The following is a 5,510-nucleotide window of genomic DNA, read 5'->3' as shown; positions in this document are numbered from 1 at the left end:
CAGGAGCATCTTGCTCCCTGGTATATGTCATCAGTTTGGCTCAAATACTCATAAAAAATTCTCTATTGGTTTGGACACTTCTCATGTAGACAAAGCAGTAATATATGAGTTAAATAAAATATGTTATTAAAATTAAGTTCACCCATTTCTTTTTGCTCTTTAAAATGTGGTTTCTAAAAAAATCTGAAATTATATAAGTGGCTCGCTGTGATCATTGTGGTTTATAATAAGAAATAAATATATATTTGGTCTTTGTCCACTGTCCCTAGCACATAGCTACTGAAATGCTTACAATTTTCTGTTTAAGAACTACAGGAGCATCTTTTGTTAAAATATTTACTTTTGTCCTCAGTTCCTGGAATAACTCTGGAGCCATTCAGATAGGGTAAAAGCAGTGTCTTTTGTTACTGGTAACAAACCCCTTTCAGCCACATCTGAGTTGATGTTAATGAGTGACTTTGGAAAGTCTCTAAGAATGGGAACTGGTTGCCAGGGGAACCAATGAAGTGATTAGAGGGTTGGAAATTTCAGCTTCACCACTCCCTCAACTTCCTGGGAGAGGAGCTGGACATTGATTTGATCACGAATGGCTGATAATTTAATCCATCATGCCTTGGTAATCAAGTCTCCATAAACATCCTTGAATTACGGGGTTCAGAGAGCTTCCATGTTGGTGAACAATGGAGGTACTAGGAGGATGGGGCACTTGGAGAGAGCATGGAACCTCCTTGCCTCTTGCCACACACCTTACCTTATGCATCTCTTCCGTTTGGTCATTCCTAACTTGTATCCTTTTAAAACAAATTTAGTAATCTAGTAAGTAGACTGTTTTCCTGAGTTCTATGAGCCAATCTAGTAAATTAACCGAACCCCAGGAGGGGGTCATGGGAATCTCAGATTTATAACTGGTTGTTGGGGGGAGGAAATTAATATTTCCTCCTACCCTTTTAAGTTCCTCTGGCTGGACTAATAATCAAATTAACATGACACAGACTTACAGGAGAAAATAACCAAATTTGTTATGTATGTACACACATAGGGGGGTTCCATAGGAATATGAGACCCCAGGAAAGATGGACAGGTGAGGCTTGTATGTCATCTTGAGCTAAGGAGAAGGGTGGAGGTTGTGATTTGGGACTTCAAAGGGCAGGAGGGCAATTCATGTGAAAATAGAAAAGTAAATTTTTAGTAAATAAATGTTTACTGAGGCCATCTTTTTTTTTTTAAGTGGGAGGAGGAGAGATAGAGACAGACTGTTGCATGCACCCCAACCAGGATCCACCCAGCAACACCCATCTAGTCTTGATGCTCAAATCAACCGAGCTACCCTCCATGCCCAGAGTTGACGGTTGAACCAATCGAACCAGTGGCTGAGAGAGGGAGAGAGAGAGAAGAGGGAGAGAGATGGGAAGAGAAGCAGATGGTTGCTTCTCATGTGTTCCCTGACCGGGGATCGAACCCGGGATGTCCACACACTGGGCTGATGTTCTATTACTGAACCAACCAGCCAGGGCTGCTGGGGTCATTTTTCACAATGGGACACAGAGAGGACCCTTAATGTTGTTATGTTCCTCCCTATCACACCTGTATCATATTAAACTATAGTTTTCAATGAAAATAGCTCCCTTCCTGGAGCAGGTCTTCTATCTAAATTCTTTTAGTTAGGAGGTTAGGGGAAGGTCAAAGTTTCTTTCTGAGTCTTTTGTTTCTTAAAAATAACCATCTTAATTCTTAATTTAAATGTCACTTCCTCAGTGAGGGCTTCCATGACTGCTCATCTTAAAATTATTCTCCCCAAACTTATACCTGATAGTCATAGAAGTCTTATTTCCTTAATAATAATTCCCACAATGGATTGTTTGTTAATAGTTATTTTCTGTATCTCTATTAGATTATAACCCCTGAGAGAGATAGGCCTGCCTCCTTACCCCCTCTATGCAAATAGTGAAGAAGAAAAAAAAAACCAGCTTAAAATAATCAGTATCCCAAAAGGTGTATTTTGGGTGGCAAACTGCTTCCCTTCATGGGTCAGCAGCACAGGTGACAAGCTGGATTTGTGATTAGTGTTTCAATGGGGGGAGGTGCAGTCTTGGAAGGCTGAGACCGTAACCTGTTGGATCTATACTATCTCCAAGTAGATAGTGTCCGAATTGAGTTCAATTTGTAGCAGACCCTTTCGGTGTCCGCTGAGAACTGGAGGATTATCTGGTGTGGGGAAAACCCCCCACACTGGGCGATAAGAAGTTTCAGAAGGGGAGTGTTGTGTGGAGTGTAGAGGAAATGGGGTTTCATATTTCTACTGGACAGCACTGGTCTGTAAGCATGGGAGAAGCTCAGCACAAACACCTCGGGAAGCAGAGCAGGACCCCCTGGACCTCCCAGCTCGTCAGTTCCCAGTGAGGTTGCTCAGAGGAAGCTGCCCCACCACACTGCCCGGAGTGAGCCAGGAACCTCGGGTCCAGAGAGTCAGACTCTGCCCCGTGGGGCTGCAACCAGTGCTAGGGTGTGGCCAGGCCTCTGGGATGTGATTCACATCAGGCCTGTCACATGCTGCCTGGCAGTAACCCCTCCGTCTGACTGCGTCCTCCTCCCAAGGCCCCTGGCCTCCCTAAGGAGTGTCAGTTCTGCAAGGGCAGGGACTGCATGCCATTGCCTTTCCTTTCTTGGCAATCTCCCCAGGCCAGGTGGAGGCCTGGAGGTCCACCTTCCTGAACGTCTGTCCTGTCCATTCCCTGCTGCGAGCTCTGGCCTAGGCCCTGGTCACCTGCCTGGACCGCGACAGGAGCCTCACATCCGCTCCCAGCCTTCTCACCTGGCCCTCCGCCCTGCACCTTGGGTTATCCTCTCTGGAAGAGCTTCCAGTGGTGGGCGAGGCCCTCCATGACAAGCCTGTCTCGGTTTGGCTGACAGTGTCACCTGGGCGGGGTGCCGGGAGGGGGAGTGCGCATCTGCAGACCTCTCTCTTCTCTATGTTACCTATTTCTACTTTGATGGACATTTCACAGTGGACTGGAGTTGCATTTGTAATCAGAAAAAGGGAACAGTTAAAAACACCCATAGGCCCTGGCCGGTTGGCTCAGCGGTAGAGCGTCGGCCCTGCGTGCAGGAGTCCCGGGTTCGATTCCCAGCCAGGGCACACAGGAGAGGTGCCTATTTGCTTCTCCTCCTCTCCTTCCTCTCTGTCTCTCTCTTCCCCTCTCACAGTGAGGCTCCATTGGAGAAAAGATGGCCCGGGCGCTGGGAATGGCTCTGTGGCCTCTGCCTCAGGCGCTAGAATGGCTCTGGACGCAACAGAGCGATGCCCCAGAGGGGCAAAGCATCGCCCCCTGGTGGGCATGCCGGGTGGATCCCAGTTGGGCGCATGTGGGAGTCTGTCTGACTGCCTCCCCGTTTCCAGCTTCGGAAAAATGAAAAAAAAAAACAAAAAACACCACCCATAAACACACACAGCATATACCTTGTATATGCACAGATCAGCTCAGAAAGGACACCCAAGAAACAGGTCAGGCCATGGTTGCTTCTGGGGAGAACTGGGCAGTCAGGGGCAAGAGATGAAAAAGGGATTAAGCTTTGTGCTGTTAGAATTTACCATGGGCCGATGTAAAAAACAAAGACTTCAACTTATCCTTAGAAGGCATATGCAAACCCCCCACTTAAACAGTCAAGGCCAACTCCTCCTAGATAAAGTCCAACCAACTCTCTTTAGCCTGGGAAATCAGCTTTGAGGATCTGAGCCCTTCTACCGCACCCACATCAGCTAACTAGCATTCTCCAGCCCCACCTGTATGCACCGGGCTGGCTCCAGCAACCTGACCTGGAGGAGTTTCTTCGCCTAATGGAAACCTCCTCCCCCCCCCCCCCCAACATCTGCTTACATAGCATCTGATCTCAGCATTGAGGCTTGGCTCAGCATTGCTCAAAAATTTTTTTTCTTGACAGAAACAGAGGGACATACAGGGATAGGCAGGAAGGGAGAGAGATGAGAAGCATCAATTCTTTGTTGCGGCACCTTAGTTGTTTACTGATTGCTTTCTCATATGTGCCTTGACCGGAGGGCTACAGCAGAGCGAGTGACCCCTTGCTCAAGCCAGTGACCCTGTGCTCAAGCCAGCAACCCTGCATTCAAGCTGGCAACCTCAGGGTTTCGAACCTGGGTCCTCCGTATCCTAGTCTGACACTCTATCCACTGAGCCACCACCTTGTCAGGCACATTACTCAGATTTTTGCCTGGCTAATTCTTTAGCCAGGAGAGAGAGGTGCTGTCCTGTGCACTGTAGGACTTTAGAAGCATCCCTGGCCTGACCTGTGGTAGCGCAGTGCATAAAGCATCGACCTGGAAATGCTGAGGTCGCCAGTTCGAAACCCTGGGCTTGCCTGGTCAAGGCACATATGGGAGTTGATGCTTCCAGTTCCTCCCCCGCTTCTCTCTCTCTGTCTCTCCTCTCTAAAATGAATAAATAAAATTAAAAAAAAAAAAAAAGAAGCATCCCTGGCCTCTACTCACTAGTGCAGTAGCATTTCTTACCCCTTCCCCAACTGTGACAACCAAAACTGCCCTCAGACATTGTCCCGCCATGTGGCACTTATCACACTGGTCCAGCGTGAACTGCATTTGGTTCTTCCTGCCCCCACTGCTGACTACAGGTTGCCTGGAGGCGGGGACCTGATTCCTGCTGAAATCATTCAAATCCCTGTTCCTACCCCTTCCTTGTATGACCTTGGGCCAATTACTTGACCTGAGTCAGTATTTTCTATAAAAATGAAATAATAGCTCTACCCCAGAGGTGCTGAGTGCTGACAGGCACAGTGCCCAGCTCATAGCAAGGGATGGATAAATGCTAGCTTCTGTTATATTAAATGCCCCGAGTTGTTCGTGCCACAAGAAGAGTCTGTCCAGGGTATCACAGGGGCCACCAGAAGTTTGGAAGCTCTCTGTTCTCCGATGTTCACGTTTGCAGGCAGGGTAACCTGTGAAGGCTTCAGAAAGGAGGCGGCATCTGATACAGATCTGGGTGGATGAAGAAATGTGCACCAGGCAGCCGGTGCCTGGCTCATACATATGGGTTTATGGAATATACAAATGATACCAAGACCACGTCGTTTGGGAAATAGACCCTGAGTCTCCTAACAGCCTTTCTTGCCAATCATGGGCTCTTAAAACCTCTCCCCGCAGACACTCGCCTCGACATGTGCAAACTCACCCACCCAAACATCTCCTACTCCATGGTGTGAATGACTTTTAATAGAAGCTCTCCTGTTTCTGTCTGTCCCTCACTCCAGAGACATCCGGGACAGGGTGACACAGTGTAGTGTCCCTCCCCCCCCCCCCCAGCGCTGGTCAAGTAGAGAATAGAGCTGTGGCATCCATGCCTTTCCTGTCTTCCAGGTTTGCTGAGTCACCATCTCCAGGGGACAACGCTTTGCTCCCATGACAGGAGCCAGGAAAGAAGGGGCTTCAGCAGGCCCAGGTCTGGATGGGCCTGGAGTCTGATCCAGTCTCTGTGGCTACC

Source organism: Saccopteryx leptura, chromosome 3 (assembly GCF_036850995.1).
Source record: "Saccopteryx leptura isolate mSacLep1 chromosome 3, mSacLep1_pri_phased_curated, whole genome shotgun sequence".
Classification (NCBI taxonomy): domain Eukaryota; kingdom Metazoa; phylum Chordata; class Mammalia; order Chiroptera; family Emballonuridae; genus Saccopteryx; species Saccopteryx leptura.
The sequence above is the reverse complement of the archived record's forward strand: the minus strand, read 5'-3'. Positions refer to the sequence as shown.